This window comes from Bison bison, unplaced genomic scaffold (genome assembly GCF_000754665.1).
Source record: "Bison bison bison isolate TAMUID 2011002044 unplaced genomic scaffold, Bison_UMD1.0 scf7180017864295, whole genome shotgun sequence".
In the NCBI taxonomy this organism is placed as follows: domain Eukaryota; kingdom Metazoa; phylum Chordata; class Mammalia; order Artiodactyla; family Bovidae; genus Bison; species Bison bison.
In genome coordinates this window covers 9,178,065-9,200,607 of record NW_011494867.1, presented here as the reverse complement: position 1 = coordinate 9,200,607, position 22,543 = coordinate 9,178,065, and the positions used below count along the sequence as shown (strand labels likewise).

At 43.2% G+C, this 22,543-nt stretch overlaps 1 protein-coding gene across 1 annotated transcript in view; it reads right to left on the bottom strand.

Annotated features, from left to right (window-relative positions):
* Positions 1–22,543, bottom strand: part of CDH13 (cadherin 13) — a 1,015,931-nt gene that overhangs the window by 331,715 nt on the left and 661,673 nt on the right. The window lies entirely within an intron of this gene.

Sequence of the window (22,543 nt, the reverse complement as noted above, 5' to 3'; positions counted from 1 at the left end):
AGATCCAACAGGGCCACAAATTCATGGTCACATGCATGCTTTCCTCTCAAGAAACTGCCAAAGAGGAAGGCGTGCATGGGACAGAAAGCCAAGTTTGTCACGTAGCCCTCTCACTCCTGGTCCTAGTACATTTCAGGGCAAGACAGGGATTCTCAGTCTTGGTTTCATAATCAATAGTGGCATCTATATCACATGGTTGTTTCACAGATTAGAACTAACATATGCAAAGCCAGCCATGATGTCCACCACATAGCTGGGACTCAATAAACAGTAGAACAGAGAAACTGCTGCTGCTGTGAGGGCACTTCTAGGAAGCCAAGACCTGGGTCTTCTCTGTGGCTCTGGGGCCACCGGCTGCCTAATGAGCAGCCTGCCCTCCTCTTACTGCCTGGAGGAAGGGGTATACCTTCTCTTTATACCAACTCACCTGTCACTCATCAAGCCAAGAACTCAGTGGTTTGCTTCTACTCAGATGGGTACTTTTTGTAATGCATCTTCCCAGAGGGGACATCCTTTTCTGATATTTACAGAGTGCCTCAGTGGTCAGCTGTGTACCTGAAACTCTTCAGGAGCGCTCACTGAAGCTTCTTCTTGTGTTAGTCATCTGTTTCTCTTTCTGCCCTTTGCTCTTGGTAAAAGCATTCTCACTTTCCCTTGAGTTATCCCCAGCTTTTTTCACTCGTAGTCCCTGTGGTTCAGGAAGAGCTGATAACACCTTTCCCTCACACCTGATGCTAGGTGTGGGCATATGCCTCAGATGTGGCCACTTAGAATCTACCATACCTGTACACACTCTGATCATTTCAGAGATGGGCACGCAAACTAGGACTTTCAATGGAATTAAGTGTGTGTGTGTGTGGGGGGGGGGTTAGGTGGTTGAAATTATTAAGATAGTAGGGAAAATGCCAGGTGAACATTGTCATTTGCTGCCATCTGGAGAAAGCCAACATTAGAAAAAGGGGGGTGAGGGAAGAGGGTGAGAAACATTCCTGGCCGTACAGTTAGCTCACCGAGATACAGCTATTCTTGAAGTCCTTCTTCTTTTTAAACAAATGTACCAAATACACCCAACCCTTTTTCTGCCTAAATTCACTGGAGCTGGGTTTCTATCCCTGTGAGTCAAAAGCGTCCTAAAATGTCTGCTTTGAATCATGGTTGCCTTTCTTTATTCCATCAGTTTGCTTTGCTCTCAGTGTTCTCCAGGGGTAATTTGCTCGTCTCTCTTTCAGCATTTAGCTTTTTGGTAAGTACTGTATGAGCTTGTTTCCTTCATCTATCCTGAGCCCCATTAAGGGTCTGATTTTGATGCAATCATCTTTGAGTTCTCAGAGTCCTCTGGCACAGTTCCTCAGACACAAAAGATATTCATCAGATGTTAGTGGAAAGTTTACAATTTTAAATCCACAAATATTTGGTTCCAAAGTTGTTGTTGGCTATGTCACCACACACTTCAGACCCTTCTTGCAAAGACTTACACAGATAACCACAGACCATGTGTTCAGTCCCTTATCTGCCTAACCCAAGGGGGTCTCAGCACTTCTTTAAAAATTAATTTGCTCCTTAATTAAGAGACATGATTATTTCTAATTAACCAACCTTCTATGTAATGTAAACAGATCGCAAGTAACTGCACAGCTTTGCTTAGCTTGTTACCTGTCTGAGAACAGTACAGGGAGGCCATTTTTAGCACTTCATCTGGGGGGCTGGGGAATATGCAGAATGCTCTGACTTGCACGGATGGAATTAAGGAACTCAAAGAGACGGGATTTGTCAGCCCTTAATCCCTACCTAGCAAATTAAATTGCTGCTACATTACATCATGACATCATTTTCAGAATTTGTTGAGATGCAAGAAATTGACTCAAACTCTCTATATCTAAACTCTCATACATATATATGTATGCATATGAATGCTACCTGCAAGGAAATGTGGCAGAAAGTAGATATTCTGAATAGGATCCAGCTGGTTTGCAGCAGGTTTCATGAAGCTGTATACTCTTTACACGAGGATAAATCAGGGTTTGAGAGGAGAGAGGAGGCAAGATATTATGCATCATAATGAGCGACCTGTCATTCTCTGACGCCATCAGGTGTGGGGGAAAGCATCCAGAGACAGACTAATGGTTCTGTAATAATGCTAATGGAGGAACACACAGCCCAAGGTGGATCCATTAAACTTCTACCTTGAAACAATTCACTGACCCGGATCCTCTCATATCCTGAAGACAGTGTGGATTCCAACTCAGATGCTCTTCACCCCTTGACAATGCAAAAATGCACAACCCAGGAAAACTCCAGCATGAGTCCTGTTTTCTACATTAGTTAATCAACTATTAGTGAACACAGCAGCACATACACTGATAGTTGACTTTATCAGCACAGAAAACATGTTTTCTTTGAAGGCATGAATAAAAAAATAAGTAACACTCTTTGTCGAAAGCAAGTACGTCTAACAGTTTAGGAACCAACGGAATATGGCTTGAAATCCTCTCAAAGGTTAATGGTTATTCATTCACAGTGATTAAAGGGATACAAACAAACGCTTTACCTTGGGTAAAATGTAATTATATTATATGGGCATATGCTTGATTCTTTCAAAATTCCAGAATCTGCAGGCCAAGGAGTAGGACTAAAACTTTTCTCCACTGAAATCATGTGGGTCTAGTCTTTGCTGTAAGGAATGGCAGCAAGAATGTGCAAGAAGTTTATATCGTCTACAGAATATCTCTAACACATGCACGTCACCCTTTCTCACCCTGCTCTCTGCCCTTGGCACATGGCGTGAATGGACTGCACAAGCCCTCTGAATTCCTGTTGGGTTTGGAGATGGGAAGACGTGGCAGCTGAGCGAGATTAGGGCGTCTGTCCCCCTGGGTCCCTCCCTTCTGGGTTGCCCTATGCTGGCTGTACTCCTCTGCTCTGCTCCTACTGGCTCTGCTCCTCTGAAGGTGGCCACCACCACAGGACTCCCTCCTTCCAGCTCACTCCCCAGGACCAGCTCTGCTCTTCCTGGTTTGCGGGTTACATCTCTATCCTCTTCATTTCTCCTTTTAAATAGGGTCTTTGTAAAACAGGCCCTCCTACAATGTCTTCATTTGAGTTTACCATCTGTTTCTTATTGAGATGTGGTTATACACAGCAAGCATGTTCAATATCATTTTTCAGATATTTGCTCAATATCATGGAAAGCTCCAAACACTCCCAAACTCTAATCTTGGAAAAGGTGTCAAAGCCAAGATTAAAATTGGTAATGTAGACGAGCAATTCTATTGCTATGACCACGAACTATGTAGGGAAAGTGATTTTTGAGTTTCATTTCTGCAATATTTCTGTTGATCGTTATGCTTACATTAGCAGTCACTACACTCCCAAGAAGGTCATGCTGTGATCCTTTCTGATCTGTGATTCAGGTATCTGAGGAATTCCAGAATGGAAAACAGATAAATTTGCTAAGAGACCTCGCAGGAAGGGTCACTTTCCACACATGGGGTCCCTGTGCATTTTGCAAGAGAATATCAAAGGAGATATTGAAAGGCTACCTATTTGGTCCTCAGACAGCTGACTGGTGTGCTGTTAAGTCATTGAGGTCTTGTTGAACTTCATTAAAAACAGAAGTTTATCCCAACTGCAAATGTGTTCTTTTTAATGGCTGAGTAATATTTCACTGTGTATATGTACCACAGCTTTCTTATCCATTCGTCTGCCGATGGACATCTAGGTTGCTCCCGTGTCCTGGCTATTATAAACAGTGCTGCGATGAACACTGGGGTACACGTGTCTCTTTCAATTCTGGTTTCCTCAGTGTGTATGCCCAGCAGTGGGATTGCTGGGTCATATGGCAGTTCTATTTCCAGCTTTTTAAGGAATCTCCACACTGTTCTCCATAGTGGCTGTACTAGTTTGCATTCCCACCAACAGCGTAAGAAGGTTCCCTTTTCTCCACACCCTCTCCAGCATTTATTGCTTGTAGACCTTTGTATCGCAGCCATTCTGACCGGTGTGAGATGGTACCTCATTGTGGTTTTGATTTGCATTTCTCTGATAATGAGTGATGTTGAACATCCTTTCATGTGTTTGTTAGCCATCTGTATGTCTTCTTTGGAGAAATGTCTGTTTAGTTCTTTGGCCCATTTTTTGATTGGGTCATTTATTTTTCTGGAATTGAGCTGCAGGAATTGCTTGTATATTTTTGAGATTAGTTCTTTGTCAGTTGCTTCATTTGCTATTATTCTCTCCCATTCTGAAGGCTGTCTTTTCACCTTGCTTATAGTTTCCTTCATTGTGCAAAAGCTTTTAAGTTTAATTAGGTCCCATTGGTTTATTTTTGCTTTTATTTCCATTACTCTGGGAGGTGGGTCATAGAGGATCCTGCTTTGGTTTATGTCACAAAGTGTTTTGCCTATGTTCTCCTCTAGGAGTTTTATAGTTTCTGGCCTTATGTTCAGATCTTTAATTCATTTTGAGTTTATTTTTGTATACAGTGTTAGAAAGTGTTCTAGTTTCATTCTTTTACAAGTGGTTGACCAGTTTTCCCAGCACCACTTGTTAAAGAGATTGTCTTTTCACCATTGTATATTCTTCAATATACAATCTTAATTGCAATGTAAGGTAACATAACCACAGGGGTGAGACCTGAGAGTAGGGCTCGTGAAGGCCAGAATTCTGTCTACAACATTGTGATGGTGGATTTTATGACAACTTGGCTGGGCCATAGGGTGCCCAGACGTGTCACCAAACATTGCTCTGGGTGTGTCTGTTAGGATGTTTCTGGATGAGGTTAATATTTGAATCAGTAGACTGAGCAACGCAGAGTGCCTGCCCCCAAATGGGCTCATCCAATTAGTTGAAGATAAGAAGAAGAGTATAGAAAAGAAGGACTAAGAGGGAACTCCTCTTGTCTGACTGCTTTGAGCTGGGACATTGGTCTTCCCCAAATACTTTACACTTGAACTGAAGCACTGGTGCTTTTTGGACCTCAAGCTGGCTGCCTTTGGACTAGAACTACACCACTGGCTCTCCTGCATGCTAACTGCAGATTTTGGGACTTCTAAGCCTCCATATGGCTCAGAGGGTAAAGCATCTGCCTGCAAGGTAGAAGACCTGGGTTTGGTCCCTGAGACCTGGGTTTGATCCCTGGGTCAGGAAGATCCCCTGGAGAAGGAAATGGCAACCCACTCCAGTACTCTTGCCTGGAAAATCCCATGGATGGAGAAGCCTGCAGGCTACAGTCCATGGGGTCGCGAAGAGTAGGACACGACTTCACTTCACTTTCAAGCCTCTATTAATGTGTGAGCCAATTCCTTGTTTTATCTATCTATCCATCTATCTCCTACTGGTTGTTTTTCTTTGGAGAATCCTTACTAATAAAAATATGAGTAAAATAAACTCCAGTTACCCGCTGACTTTCTTTGGTCCCTAGAAGCATCAAGGTAACTGCAGATTTGGCCCATTTATCTTATGTACCAAATGGTAAAAGCTACCGTGAGTTTAAAGTCATCTCTTCTACCCCCCAAAAAAATTCTCAGCTAGATGCTCTATTTTATACTGATGTGTTCACATGGTATAAGGGAAGATAAGGAAGGAAGTTGTGAAATTCTGCTAAGTTGCCTTTCCCCCAAGTTCCAGGTCCTTATCTGTAAATAAAAATTCCTTTATCTATTTTTTGGAGGGATAAGGCTGAAAAGAAGTGATACGTATGAAACTTATAGTTCTATATCTTGCATGTTATAGATATAGCAAAGCTGGGCACTTACTATTAATAGTAAGTAAGAGAGTGAGGCAGAGGCTACCTGGAAGGTCAAAACACATCTACCAATAGTTCTGATTAGACCCATGTCTGACAGACCCATGAAAAGTGTCTGTCACTTTTCATTTGGGTATTATGTCTTCCTTCAGGATTCTAGATGGTCAATTTCCTACCAAGGACCTGGCCAAAAGGTTGGTCTTCATGAGAAGAGTGAGATGATCCTCCTACAAAACAAATGAAAATCTAAAATTCTTGGCTAAGACTTATACAATATTTTAGTTCACTCAGCAAAGTTCTTATTTTTTGAGCTTTGGCTCTGTGAAGGAGGCTGGCTAAATCCAGAGGGGTGGGTGTGGAGGCATTGAGAGTCAGGAAGTGTCGATAGTGTGGTCCCTACTCTCAGGTTACTCACAAGCTCCCCTCCCCCCATTGCTGGTCCTGACAGTCCCAAGGTCAGATGTCCGCCTGACACTCAGCAACCCTCACTGGGTTCATTGTCTTGCTCTCAGACCATCTTGCATTCAACATGGGTCTCTAACCGCCAATCTGTGGAGGGGAGCATAACTACTCGGGTATCTCATGATGAGCCAGCAGTTCAGTACCAAGAGCTGCCCTTCAAAGTGTCCACCATCTCCCGTATGCCAGGCTTGTAGAACATCCTGCTTGTGATAGATTCTGTGGTGTTGCTTCATCTTGGCGGTTGGTGTTGCTTCATCTTGGCGGTTGGCATCTTGAAGCCTCTGAGAACTTGAGCAGTGAGGAAACCGATTTGACTTTGTTTCCTTCATTTACTTAACCAAGAAATCCTTTGAGTGGTGCCTTCCCCTCCAGGCAATTCTTATGGACTTCTCTGGTAGCTCAGATGGTAAAGCGTCTGCCTACAATGTGGGAGACCTGGGTTCAATCCCTGGGTTGGGAAGATCTCCTGGAGAAGGAAATGGCAACCCACTCCAGTATTCTTGCCTGGAAAATCCCAGCTAATTCTTACCTCCAGTTAATTCTCGAACTCATAAACTTATAACAAAATCTTGGAAGATGCTGTTTTCTCTTGCATTTTAACCTTTTAAAAGTTAAATAATCCCTTAAACTTTGGCTACTGTGTGGGGACCAATCATTGGCTAATCCTAAATCTATCCCCAAATCTATTCCCAATTCGCTTCTCTCTAGCCCGTCACACATGCATGGGCATGCACACACACACATATCTATACATATACACATTCATATACAGATAAATACTGGTTTGCAAGTCATTCTTTCTGTAACTAGGGTAACCATATGACTCAGTTCTGTTCAGGGCATTGGTTAATGAAAGACTACCCATGGCTGTGGTAAAGACTTTGCATTCCTAATGAAAAGCATAGACACTGTCTCCTTACCCTTCTTTCTTCTTCCTTGAACACAGATGTATCTGTGTATATATTAATGCATGTTTAGCTAAACATAGATGTTTAGCACCATGACAAGTTTTGCAGCCACAAGAGAAAGGCCAAAGACTCACAAAGACTTTGGCTGTCAGATCACTAAAGCACAAGGAGCAGCCACCCACCTCTCAGCTTCAGGAAATACGAGAAAAGTCAACCCGAGGCATTTAAGCCACTTTAATTGCTATTTTGTTACCTGCAGCAAAAAGTGTTCCTGATTGATATTTTACTGGATGAATTTAATGGTTAGATTCCTGGTTATGGTTTTTCTAACTCTAGAAATGTTTCTTCAGGTGGTAGAAAGAGGCTGCCCTTTTGTAATGCAGCCCGACCTTATCCTTTGATTTGTGATTTAGGACCAGGCACAGCTGAACTGTCTCAGACTATAAGGAAAATCCATGTGGATAGTCATAACCTGGAGCCACTTCTTAGCCTGAAAAACTCTCAGCCAAAACGGCATTGCAGTTTTTGTTGCTTGCCTGTTGCATCCCCCACGAGCAATAAAATAAGCATTTCTTATTTAGATGCATAGCCTTGGCTGGGGAACAGCACTGACTATTTACATCAGAGACCACTGAATAAGGGTAAATAAGTCTTACTGTGGAGGACAAGCAGGCATACTAAGAAGTAATTATCCCACACCGAGACAGAGGAAATGCAGTCTCCTTAAAGGAAGGTGGGATTTAAGGTCAGACACACCCAGACTTACATAGTTTCTCTTCTGATTATCTGTGCCAACGTCTCTGAGCTTATGTTTCCTCACCTGAAACATGGAGATAATAACACTCAGCATCACTGGAAGGATGAAGAGGAATGATGAATGTGAAAGTACCCATCCTGATGTCTCTCTCCTGGGAAGCAAGCCATGATGGCTCAGTGAAGGAGCAAAGACGTCTGTGATGTGACACCTAGTCGCCAAGGGCAAAGGGAGCAGGTAAAGGATGGAGGATGCCTGAATGTCTTTCAGTTACACATCTTGCTGAAATACGTCAAGACCGGTAGTGTGGCTATTTTCAAAATCCATCTTTCACTAAATCTCACATGCCTGATGATGACAATGCCATAATAGAAATGTATTCAGGTTGGCAAAAGTAAAGGTCTCAGATTACTTCATGAATATATGGATACTGGTAGAAATTTATGAAGGGGTATCTAGCTTGAATTATTGATGTGTTTCTAAATACTTAATGTTTTAGTGGAAAATGGATTTTTTTTAAAAATAATTTTTAGGATAACTGGTAAGCAATCTTCTTAGGAAATACTTATGAGTAATTCTTTTACTTAATTGACTTGAGTCTTTATTGACAACAATTCCTTAGGGTGAGGGAAATACACAAGTTGATGAGAAATAAAAGTGCTATGAAACTAACAACCCCAAACAGGGAGGGACCATTTCTTGAGGGGACACCATATATTGGGCCCTGGCAAGAACTTACGTATATAATCTCATTTAATTCTTACAACAAAACTGGAAGATAAGTAGAGCACAGGTATACCTTACATAAGGGACATATTCTCGAATATCTAAAATAATTGAAAAGGTGCATGATTCAGGGCTAATCTTGAAAAAGAACAGTATATATTCATCTTTATAAGTTAAAACAGCATCAACTGTGGCAAGTGCAGATTAATTTAAAAATGAGCCCTGTCACTGGCAATAAAAAGGAATGAAGTACTACTACCGGGTACATATGACACAGTTGAACCTTGGAAACATTTCGCTGAGTGAAACCAGCTAGTCACAACACTCCAGGTAGAGTGTGATTCTGTTTAAATGAGATGTCCGGAACAGACAGATCTATAGAGGAAGAAAGAAGATTTGTGGTTTCCTAGGCCTAGTGAGTTTGTGGAGGGGAGCAGGGAATGGAAAATGACTTTTAATGAATTCAGGGTTTCCTTTAGGTATGACAGAAATGTTTTAAAATCGATTGTGGTGATAACTGTACAATTTTGTGAATATACTAAAGACCATTGACTCAAACACTTTAAATGGCTGAATCAGTGAATTCTGTGGGATGTGAACTGATTTCACTGAGGTTTATATTAAACCCTGCCATCCACTTTGAAAATTATGTAATCCTTGGCAAATGCCTCAAATTTGGGATATCCCATTGTTCTCAATTTGTGCACAAATGAGATTTCATTAATGTTTCCATATCACAGCATTTCAATTTGTCTAATTCAACACATACAAAATGCTGCCACAGTGGATGATCATCAATTCAGAATGAGGAAATAAAGGCTCAAATTCACACAGCTGATAGGAGAAGGAGCCAGGTTTGGAATTCTGCTTTGCTGGTTGGCAGAGTTCCCCTCTCCCCTGAAAGGTGTAAGGTGATGGCACCATGACCCTCTTGAATATACTGCCATCGAAAAAACACCAATCAGTAGCTGCTAATAGCACAGGCAGTATTTCGTCAGGCAAGGGGCTCACAGACTGACATCTGTTTTCTCATTGAACCTCCCAGGTTCCCTTTGGAGGCATTACTGTTATCCTCATCTTGCAGAGGAGTTACTCAAAGCTCAGAAGGTAAGACAGCATGTTCAAGGCCTTGCAATTAGTAGAGAAAACATAACTGAAAACCAAGTCTTTGGGACACAGGAGTCAGTGGTCTCAACCCTCACGCTGTGCTCTTGTCAGAACATATTCATCTTCTTGGTGAGCCGGCAAGTACATCCTCATAATGCATTTCCAGTTGACTCATGAGCAATGGGGAAAAAAAAAGTTCTCTGAAAACCTTCTGGAGCCCTCTGAACAGTCTCTATGCCTTTCCCGTCCCTCATTAGTCCTCGGGATGTGGACAGGAGGCCAGCACACTGACGTAAATGGCAGTCAGATGCTGATGTGCATTATTGGAGCATTTTCAGATGATCGCTACTGGCCTATGATCCGAAATTACTGAGGTAGGATGGAGTCAAAACCACCACACTAAGAAAGATGCCATCACAAGGCATTAAGTATGTTTCTAATCTAATATCTAATGACAAATAGACCTCAGGAGGCTTTCTGGAAAGAACTCTAAGATAATGGAAGAGACAAAGCCCATTTTTGTTCCAGTAAAGGCTCTATTTTCTGATTACCATACAAAATTGGTGACATGAAATGCATACAGAGGAGTAAGTGGGTTTGAATGTCTTGAGCAGCATAGCATAGTAGTTAAAAAGCATGGCTTGGAGTCACACTGTCTGGGTGATAGTTCTTATTATTTGAGTGATACCACACATTGACATATTAGATTATTGTTATTAGATTTGGCAATAAATACAGAGAATCCAATGTAACGGTGAGTTAAATAAGACAGAATTCTGTTATTGTCTTATGTAAAATAATTCTGGAGGTGCAGCCCATGGCTAACATGGCATTCCACAAGCAATAGAATCTAATCTCTATCTTTGTACACCTTCCTAGGACATAGTTTCCATTCTCAAAGCCACCTTACAAAGCACAGTGGCTGTATGAGTTCCAGCCATCATATGCTCATTCCAGGTAGCAACAGAAATAGGTGGTAGAAGGAGGACAAAAGAAAACTCTTCCCAGCTGACTTGGCTCCCAACTCATCCATAAATTCACTTATCCCAGAAATTCAGCCCCCTGGCTCACAAGGCCATTTCTAGCTGCAAGGGAGGCTGGACAGTAGAGTTTGTATCTGGACACACTGTCACGGTAGTATGCTGGGGTCGCTTACTAAAAGTGACCAGAATGCTGTTTTTCTCCTGCAAAAATTGTTTTCTAACTTTAAGTTTCGATGTCCTCACTGGAGACATGGAGATGATCACTGCATAACCCTCCTAGGATGCCTGAGGTGAGTCTGCGAGGTGATACAGAGGAATCCCTTAGCACAGGAGCACAGGGCCCAGCACAAGCTCCTGCTAACAAGGCACTCACTGTTAGCCTGAGCTACATGCTACCCGACCACCCCTACAGGAGGAGGTTCTGGCTTTTACTCACCCCCTCTAGCTCACCACAGATTGGTCTGACCAATGCTCACACAGGTAGCGTCTCCTCTCCAGACTTTAGATTTGGTCTTCCTAACCGATAGGGCAGGGTTTCTTAACCCTGGCACTAATGACATTTTTGAGTAAAATAATCTTAGGTTGTGGGGGTTGTGCCCTGTGTGCTCTGTCTGCATTCACAGAATATGCTTCCTGGACAGACGCGGCACGCGTCTCTCAGTCATGTTTCAGGGGCATGGGTCAACATTTCATGTTCAACTACTTCAAACATACTTTTCCAAACTAGTGGAAATCCACCCAGCCACTTTTAAATGATGTGTCACATGCAGAAAGAACCTGATTAACTTAATTTTGCATGTCTAGGTTACTATTCAAGTTGTCACTTCTAGCCCTGGCTTAAGACTTTGGTATGAGCCAATGAGCATGGAATCTCCAAACAAGACGGAAGGTGAAGTTGCAGAATGGAAAAGAGAAACAGAGGAACGGATGGCAACAGCTCAGACTGTGAGGTCTTCCATTGTTCTGAAAAGTGACCAAAAGATCAGTTGCAGAAACACGAGCCCTTGCCCGCCTTCCTCCACAAAGTGGGTATCCCTATTAGCAGCCCATTATTAACCAGGAACACAGCAGATTAAAAATTGGCATATTAACTGAAAGTTTAAAAAAAAAAGAAAAGAAAAACAGAGCAAGAAGAAAACATTAAAATTCCCCAAACCAAACTTTTAAGAAATTTTTTAAAAGAGCCAGGCTTCTGAATAATAAAATAGCTTTGGGTACTATGATTGGTTTTTAAAAATGCAGCCATAATTAAAGCAAGAAAGCTGAAAGTCTATTAAAATTTTTTCTTTGATACTGGAAAACTCAATTCATGACCTATATTTTATAAGAACATATACTTGAAAGGGATTTTATATGCCCTCTTCCCATTGAACTTAGAATACTGAATCTCTTCCATTTACTTAAGGAGGGAGGTGGTTCTGTACATAAATTACTGAGGACTTCTTTTAGAATACTGTTCATATATTAAGGTGGAGTGATTCAAAGGTATTTGTATAGATGGATGGAAGCGGCCGCCCTAGACTCTGCCCTCAGAGGGGATGGGACTCTTACTGCAACGGTGCTGCAGTAAAAGCTGGTTTATCAAGCTCTCTGCTGATTATAAATCTTTTCTAACTGACATTTGTGGACTGTCTGGATTGATGGCCAGCATGCCTTATGAATCTTGGAGAAGCGTTCTTGAGCGTCCCCCGGACTACCACTAGGGGGAGGACCTGGCTCCGTTTGAGAAGCCATCGCCTTAACTGCGGGCTGTAGGGCTGCCTGACAAGCCAGGCTGTAACCAAGAGTAAGAAGGCTGGGAGTGTTCACTTTCTCCCTCCCACCTTCCGTCTCTCTCTCTCACCTACTACACACACACACACATATGCATGCCTACACACATGCGTATACGCGTGCACACACATACGTACACACTCACACATATGCACACAAGGCAATGCTCCCTAAACTCAGGGTAGCAGATTTCAATAGATCGTAGCATTTTCATGGGTGAAGTGGTAAAAGGGCTGTGGATGTTATGGGCAGATGGGAGGAAATGAAAGGGCATGGGGGTTAGGCTGAATTGAATCCCAGGTTTATCACTCACCAACTGTGTGACTTTGGGGAAGTAAACTACCTCCATGAGCTTGTTTCCTTGACTCTAAAAGAATTGCAAAGATTCCATTAAGAGATAGCATAGAACCTAAACCAGCATCCGGTCCTGGAGACGTTGTGCAGGTGGTCATCACGGCTTCTGTCTGAAGGGCCCGCGCTGCTCCCCTGCCCTGGTCCTGGGGAGATGCTCCCTGGCCCCGGCCTTGCCTGTGCAGCACTGATGGGGGGCTCAGGGTGTGCACTCTGCCCTCCTTCCTCCTCTACACACTCACTCCTCTGACTCAGGGTCCATGTCTACTTCATGCATCCTTCCCTCCCTGACCCCATCCTTACTGAACACCAGAGGATCTGGCAGTGAACACACTCTTGAGATACTTGTTCAAAGAGGAATAAATTATTAATAAAGGTAATGTTTATTTAAAAATCCAATAAAAGGGAAGTTTATTGTGATTCACGCTTTCTGCCATTTGGGGCCATTTGTTCAGTGAACGGAATTTATTGAGGGGCTACCATGTGCCTGGAACTCTGCTGAATGTTGACAGTTGAAGATGAAAAGACAATGTGATCCCCTGGGTTTAAGCTTAAGCCATAGAAAACCAAAGGTAAAATCCAGTTCATACTTGAGGAAAATTTACAAACCTATTCTTCCCTGATAGCTCAGTTGGTAAAGAATCTGTAGTTTATGGCATTACCATAATTCCAAATAGATGGTATTGGTTACAATAACCAGGTACCGTAAAACGAGTCAATATTTAGTGTTCTCCCATTCATCCTGAGCTCATCACAAAACTCTTATGTGACCTCTTCTTGTTACCTCCACTGTTCCCACCCTGGCCCAGGCCATGGTCCTCTAGTGCCCGGAATGCCAACATGTCCATACTTCTGTTCTCCACTGAGTAGCACAAGTCATCTCTTAACAGGACAATCAGATTTTACCACTTTCCTGCTTAAAACCACCCAAAGGCTTCCTATTAAATTCAAAATGAAATCTTACAGAGCTCTAACCCAGGGATCTGAAAACTTTTTCTATAAATGGTCAATTTACATTAAAGAATGTATATATTTAATACAGTTTAAATATTTAAACTATTTAACATGTTTAATATATTTTAAATATATATTTAGGTAGTTTATATATACATATTTAGGCAGATTGTTGTTGTTGTTCAGTTGCTAAGTCGTGTCTGACTCTTCAACTCCATGGACTGTAACATACCAGGCTTCCCTGTCTTTCACCACCTCCTGGAGTTTGCTCAAACTCATGTCCATTGAATTGGTGATGCTATCTAACCATCTCATCCTCTTTTGCCGCTTCTCCTCCTGCCCTAAATCTTTCCCACCATCAAGGTTTTTTCCAGTGACTCATCTCTTTTCATCAGGTGACCAAAGTATTGGAGATTCAGCTTCAGCATCAATCCTTCCAGTGAATATTCAGGGTTGTTTTCCTTTTGGATTGACTGGTTTGATCTCCTTACAGTCCAAGGGACTCTCAAGAGTCTTCTCCAGCACCACAGATTGAAAGCATCAGTTCTTCTGTGGTCAGCCTTCTTTGTGGTCCAACTTTCACATCTGTACATGACTACTAGAAAAACTATAGCTTTGGCTATATGGACCTTTGTGGGCAAAGTGATGTCTCTGCTTTTCAACAGGCTGTCTAGGTTTGTCTTAGCTTTTCCTCCAAGGAGCAAGCATCTTTTAATTTCATGGCTCCAGTCACCGTCCACAGTGATTTTGAAGCCCAAGAAAATAAAATCGTCACTGCTTTCACTGTTCCCCTTCTATTTGCCCTGAAGTGATGGAACCACATGCCATAATCTTAGTTTTTTGAATGTTGAGTTTTAAGCCAACGTTTTCACCCTCCTCTTTCACCCTCAAGAGATATATAAGTATATATTTAAACTTAAAATTTTTTTTTACAAATTTAAAAAATATATTTAGATGGTATATATTTTTGGCTTTGTGGGACATTCAGTCTCTGTTCCATCTACCTACCCAGTTCTAAGAACATCATGCGAAAACAGCCTTTGTCAATGCTTGGATAAATGAACATGGTTGTATTTTAATAAAACTTTTTTAACTTAAAAAGAAACAGTCAGTGGAACAGACTTGGCCCATGGCCCACAGTTTGCTGGCTCCTGCTGGGCTTTCCCCTGGGCCTCACCGGGGCCCCTTCTTTGTGCTCACATTCTCCCACCATCACGGTCTCCTGTCTGTCCCACCATCTTCTTTCCTGCCTCAGACCTTTGCACTTTCTGATCCCTCCACCTGGAAGGTCCTTGTTTGGTCTCTAGATACTGTGGCTCCTGCATTCACCCTGGTCTCAGCTTAGATGTCACATCTTTAGAGAGGCCTTCCTTGACCTTGTTGTCATTCTGTCACATCACCTGGTTCTATTTTATTTAAAGGACTTAAGTTATCTTGTTTATTCCACTCATCATTAATTATCTTTCTCCTCCGAATGAAAAGCAAATGTCTTCAGAGTAGAGAGCTAACCGGTCATGGCCGGTACGGCATCTCCAAAACTTAGAACACTATCTGGTTCATAGATGCTGACCAATAAACATTCTTTGAATGATTTTGCTGAATGAAGTGTCATCAGGAATTGATTTGAAATAAGACTTTCCCTGAAATTCTAACTGTTTAGTGCCATGGTGGGTCTGCCACGATGTTATATTAATGTAACACTAAGAATTCCTGGACTACTCAGAGTGGATCCTTGGGCATCAGGGATGGATTTCAGTGGTGCCGGAGTCCACCATGCTCGATGCCATAACAACTCAAAGAAGCTTTCTTTTTTATTTTGTAGCTGCTCATCTGATTTTCATTTTAACTGGAGACCCACACTAGAGTTATTCTTTCAAAATGTGGAATGATCACTAAGATTCTGAAGCTACCAATGCCTCTTTACCTTCCCTTAACTTTAACCTATTATGCTGTTTTGGTTGGCTTATTTAGTTAACTTTTATTTGATTTTTGATAGTTGATGTCACAGATCCTTCTCTCTCCCAAATGAGAATGGATGACTCCCAGACTGAGTCTAAAATATACCAAGCAAACAAGTGGGGCAGGGGCTATCAAAGGTTTGTTTTTATGAGTAACTTCTGTGAGCACAGGAGCCAATCCGTCCAGTTTCGTGGGTTACCCTCAGTGCCTAGAAGATCTGGCATGAATGAGAATAAGTGTGGGTGATGGGCAGAGGGGAGACAGCCATGCAAGGAACCAAGGCTTCATGGTTAGAGAGAAGAGTGATTTAAAAACAAGGTGGTGTCTATTTCTTGAACTGGTCTCTGGCCCCAAGGACTCATATATGAACTCAGGTGAAGCGAGGGCTACGGATAAAAATGGGAGAACTGTTTTCAAAGATCCCTGCATTAAAGATGCAGCACAGAGCTTCAGTGGTTGGGTGTCCTCTTAACAGAACACAGGGCTCCAGGCATCCTCCTCTGTCTCACCACGCCCCACGGTATCTCCAAGGCACCAGTGGACGAGCAGCAACGGTGTCTCCATCAGAGAGGGGCTGGGGTATAAAGGAGGGAAAAAAGTGCCTACGACAAGGCTGTTGACTGGCTTGGTTTACAGCCCCTGTAGACACCACATGGGGACCCCAGATGTGGATAGGAGCAAGTCAGAAGACATTCAGCTTCTTGAGTAGTAGCAAGGTCCAGATAACAGTTTTGATACATCTTATTCTGGAATTTTCCCTTTGGGAACATGTCTCTGATTAGCTTATGCAACTCTTTCATAAATTTTGTTTTATGGTCAACTTCACTGGAGTGATTTATATCATAATTCAATCTGAATGGCACTATAGCCTGTTAATGGGTTGCTGGGCAACTTATCTAAGCTAAGATTCTGATGATGACTCCAGGAGAGGGGTCAGAATCAACAATTTCAGTCCTCTTCCTCAACCACACAATCTGGGGAGAAGTTTAGCCCAAGACAGTTCACAGCTTACAGATACAGCTAGTGAAATGAGCACAAGACTTAGAGATATTGGGTATAATCCAGAAACACAAATAAATGTCCAGCAGTATGCTCATCCGTGAAAAGAAAGACTGTTAAATCTTCTTACATGAGTTTAGCTGAGATACCAATATAGTACTCTGATTAAAAGTGTCACCCCAATATACATCAAAATGTAATAAGCGTATCATTTATCCTATCAATTCCACTGGTATGAATTTACCCAGAAGAAACTGTCACACAAGTAGGAAGAGATGTGTCCTCCCTTGCAGAATTGATTGCAAATCGGGAAAAGTTAAAACAATTTAAGTCAATATGGGATTGGCTAACTAGATGATGGTAGATCTAAGCATTAGCTGTTTAAAATAATGATATAACTTGATATTTATTGACTTACAAAAATGTCCACAGGACCGTGCAGACTGAAGAACGTGAGGCACAGAAGAGCACGTAGAGCTCTGTTTCCATGGGACTGTGCTGTGTGTGCATCCCTGTGTGCCCAGGGAGAGCCCTAGAACCATGCTCCTGGATGGCAACTGTGGTTTGCTCCGAATGGTGAGACTGGAGGGCACCTGCGCTTTTTCACTTTAGTAAAGCTATGGGGAAAGTGGGATTGTTTTATTTTTAAAAGAAATTTACTTAAGAAAAAAATAGCTCTGTGCCCAATATGAAGCCCGTGGGATTGGCTGGGATTGTTGAGAATGGAAAAACCTTTGATATGAGAGTCTAAACATCAGCAGAGGAAAACAGGACAGCTGGTGAACCAAAAGGCACAGGCAATATGGCAACAAATAAACAGGTGACCAGAAAAGGGACTTTACCACCACCAAGCTGAGGGTACATGCTGAGTGAGGTCTCAAATACCAACTCTCAAATATGAAACCCATCTGTATTTAGTCCAAGCTGTTTTAGAAAATACCAACTGCAGAGCAAAGTTGAGCTCCCGAGACAATCATTTTTAGGTCCCAAAGGTCATTTGATTGGCTGGTTCCCTCTGTCTGCCATGATAGAACTTACTGAGACTAGAAGAACAGAAACTCAGGTGGATGCCAGAGATAAAAGATAACTCCCCTCCTGCCCCCAGTCTCCTCATATCACGTCTTCAAGGGAGGCCGGCTTCCCGCCCTCCTGGGATGAGTGGTCCCTATGACTGCACTGCCTCTCCTACCAACTGCAATTCTGATTTATTTGTTGCTGTCTCCCCACCTGGCTGTCAGGAGGAAATGTGCAGCATCTTGCAAGTCCATGGCTGGATTCTCAGAATTTAGAATTTAGGGACAGAGTAGATGCTCAATAAAAATACTGGGTGAAAAAAAAATAAAGGGAGCAAGAGAGGGCACAGTCCTTGGGCTCTCAGACGTTAGAAGATGAGGATTTAGCCACTAATCTCTGCCTCCGTTCAACAGCCTCAAGAAGGGTTAGCATGCAGGTAAGCAATGGGCATCTCTCAAGACTCAGAACATGCACCTCTAGGTCCTGTGGTCCTGTCCTCTCTCTGAAGAAAGGTCAGTGTTGCATTCATCTTTCTCAGTCACACAATGTGGTGAGTAAGATATTTTCCCCATTACCTCCCTCCCCTGATGGCTCTCAAAACTGCCTCTCCCGTCTATGTGGTGGGTGCCCTTCTCCCAGCTGCCCCTGCTAACATCAGGGTAGCCAACAGCATGGAGGAAGAACTCAGCTGAGGCCAACAGCTAGCTTCTGGATCTTGTTGGAGGGCTGCCTCTGGGCTGCTGCAACCCAGTGTGTAGTCCCAGCTGAGCAGAAGTGTCTGGGAACCAAAGTCCCCCTGGGGAGAGCATGGAGAATGGAGAGCATAGCTCCCTGGATCCAGAGCTGGAGTAACTCCAATGTCTGTGCTTTATGTCATTTCCCAGAGTCCTCCCTCCCCAGGGGATTGAGCTCAGAAGGGCCTACCCTGGTACCTGACCTACTGTGGTACCTCAAGTTGGCCGGCTTCTCCTTCCTGCAGCGCTCCCCACTCGCAATCCTGTACCTGTCCGGTAAACCACCTGCCCTCAGTCCTCACCTCAGGGTCTGTTTCTGGAGGAAGCCCTGAACACCAGTCCTCACAGATAGCCCTTCTCAGTGGTGCCAGAGGCCCAGTGGTGACAAGACACGGGGGAGCTGGTGCAGGAGGCACTGTGGGGCCCTGGTGTGTGTCCTCCAGGAACTTCCAGGGTCGCAGCCTCTACCTACCCACCCCCCTCACACCTGTGAGGTCCTGGCATTGGGTACTCACAGAACATCAGACTCACACAGAGTTCTCATTGGCTCCAAGGAACAGCCAGGGTCTGAGTTTGGGTTCCATAAATCAATGCCTTGAAGCTCCACAAAAGGGATGGTATGTAATCTACAAAGTTCAAAGACAGTTATTTTCTGTTGATCTTCCTTCATCTAGTAATGATTCCCTAAAACAATACCCTGGAGTTTATGCTGAGCAGCTAGAAATGGCCTCCTGTCTGCACGTAGAGATAAATATGGGTGACCTTCTTTGGTGATCGATTGATGCTGATGGCATCTGGGTACATCGCAACATGAAAATGATGCTTGGTTGGTTGGGAGATGGATGTTCCTTCACACAAACTGTATGTCTTTTTGCCTTACCTTCCCTAGAGGGTAGACTGCCAGAATAGTAAGAATAATTGCAGCATTAACAATACTCTGGCATTTCTTAAACATTTCCAAGCACTGAGTGAAGCACACTGCCTACGTTAATCTGTGCATAGAGCTTTCTAGGGTAGGTACTATTCTATACCTACCCTATCTGTTAATACAGACAAGGTGACTGAGGCTTCTAGAAAGTTCACTAACCTATTCACAATCTCATCTTGTTAAGGAGTTGAGCAGAGCATCAGTCCCAGCTCCAGGCCACAGTGCTATATGTAGGACCAGCTACATAAAATGGGCCTTCCCTGATAGCTCAGTTGGTAAAGAATCCACCTTCAATATGGGAGACCTGGGTTCAATTCCTGGGTCAGGAAGATCTGCTGGAGAAGGGATAGGCTACCCACTCCAGTATTCTGGCCTGGAAAATTCCATGGCCTGGAAAAGTCCATGGGGTCACCAAGAGTCGGACATGACTGAGTGACTTTCGTTTTCACTTTCACTTTCAGTGCAAAATGAAGATGCAGGATCTCTTGTTGAACAATTATTAAGAATTTTAAGATGGCGACAACAGATCATTAAACCAAGTGTGGAGCCCTTTGGAGCCTGGGGCTCTGTGAGGCTGTGCAGGTCCCATCCCATGAAGCTGCTCTGGTTATGTGGATGCAGAAGAAAGTGATGCGAGTGATATAAGGGCCCCCATGCCTAACATCGTTTAACCCTAGGAACTGAGCAACAGCTCACATTAAATGAAAAGTGACTCAGGGTGCCTGGCTCTTTGGTCAGAAGAGCTGGTTATTTTCTGTCAGGAGTTAACTCAGTTCATCTGAAAGACCTACACAAATACTTCCCTTTAGCTGGGCCTGCAAAGAGTCCATGTGTGAGAAGGTGGCCACGTACAGTATGGTGTCCAGGAAAGAGCCTGTGGCTTGAGGCCAGACGCAGACACTGATTCTAGCTCATCCACCAGCCTTAGCTGGTTCAAGTTCCCAGATCTCTCTGAGATTCAGCCTTCTCATCTGTATGATGGGAAGAGTGGTACCCACACCTCAGGGCAGAGTGGAGGAAATGATACAGTTAGAGAAAGCTCTTGGCACACAGCAGTGCCCCCCTGAATGTGATGATCATTCAGTGACTATTTGCACAGGGAAGTTTGTGGGTCAGTTGGAAGAGCACATGATTTGGAGGTCGATGCTGTGGGTTGAGTCCTGAACAGTGTACCCACCTGTCATTTATGTGAACTGGGCCAGGTCAATGAATTCCTGAGGTTTGGGATTCCTCTCTGTGAAATGAATGCAATACAGTGTCTACAGAGCATAGGATTCCATGAGCCACAAATGAGCAGGACATTGTGGAAACAGAAGAGGTGATCATTTCTCCAGCCTGTCAGAGATTGTCAGGACTCCCAGCTCAGGCTGGGAGGGGACCGGAAAACAGGCCCCACCTCTGTCCCAGGTTTCCACTGTCCTCACAGACATCAGGTACCATCTGCTTGAGCTCTCCCACAGGATGCAAAGTAATCTAAGGGTTTTTTTCCGCTGAAACTTTTACACAACATTGTCGCATTTTTGACCTCAAATTTGACTGACTCCATATTTCAATTCCTGTTTTATAATCAAACCCAGAGGGTGCAGAAAAAGAAAACCATGAATCAGGCCAAATTCTGCATAACTGGAAGAAACTATTCCATACAGATATCCAAGTCTTTATGTATTTTTATAGGATAATACCAGTCACAAATAGAAGTTTAAGGTGGTTTATGTTTTGCTGGGAATACGTTCACGCTAACCGAATTGCTTTGTGCTTTAAGAAATTCAATGGGCATAAAGGATTCCATTTTTCTCTGAAAATAACGACATGTATATAAAGCAATAAAATTTGAAATTCTTTCTGAAACTTTAAAGAAGGGCGCAGTGGGAGAAAAATTGGACATCGTCTAATCATATACACATATAATATACAAAGACATGTACATGCTCACAGCCGCCTCACAGCCGCCTTGGATGTAACCGTTGTCATTTACATTTAGAACACTTCTCGGGCCCATCTCGAATTCTAATCACTCACAAACAGGGCCCGGGTACCACACATGGAAACTGGGAATCATTTTTCTGCTCTGCTCAAACTCCAGTTACTTGAATAGCTTTCCCCATCAGTTCTTCTAACTCATTCTTCAAATCAGCTTGTTTAAGATTTCTGTAAACTTCCAACCCAAATTCCAGGATACGTCTTGTTGGAGGTCATCTCTCCATCAAAAGCAGCCTATTGAGCGATGCTGAGGGGAAGGTCTGCCCTGAGGTGATCTGACCCATTGTCACCAGCCTGCTCTCTGACTCTCCAGGCCCATTTTACAGAATGCCTTCAAATCCCAGAAGGGAGAGGGCTGCTCCTGCCCCTGGGGTTCTATCTGACCAAGTGCAGGAGGCTAGCTCCCGGAAGCTGAAGGGAGGTTTTAGGCACCTTGCATACAATTAGTCACCTGGTAGGCTAGGTGGTTGCCATGGGAATACTCACTGAGCCTCGGGTATCTACATGTTATTGATACATTCCTTCCATTCAGCAAAGGAAAAAAGAACCAGCCGAGCAGCCCCTGAGCATCCCTGTCCTACTGGCCTGAGGAGTGACTCCTTTGTTTCAAGTGTTTGGGCATAATCCAGACACAGTAGTGCTGGCGTTCTTCACTGGCTTGTTTTCACTCAATGTATGTGAAAGCTTAAAATTAAAGTCTACCCTTAAAATAGGGATTTTTCTACTGCTCTTCACTTTCTAAAGCATTATGCTCAGGAGTGACTACTGCTGCTGCTGGCCACAGAATGCTTTAATTAGTATCTACGGGCCAAAAAGGGAGCTCTCAATTCTAAAACTTTTACTGACAGAAAGGTTAAAACTGGGGAAAAGATGACAGGAGTTCTGCAGTAACCTTGATTTCCATAGAGTAGAAACATGTATTTCCAGAGAGGGAAATAAAATGTCTTGCCTTTGACCCTTTGAACAAGGACAAAAGTTTTCTCCATCCACGTCTTCTAAGAAAAGGGGGGCGGAAACGTCCTACACATTTCCCCCAAATGGTTCTTATTAAAAGGCAATCATGAAGAGAAATATTCATTGAGGAGCTGCAGTAAGGCCCTTAATTTCCCTTAAAGTCCTGCTGTACACCAAGCTCAGCCTTGGGCCCTCACAAGGGGCCCTCACAACG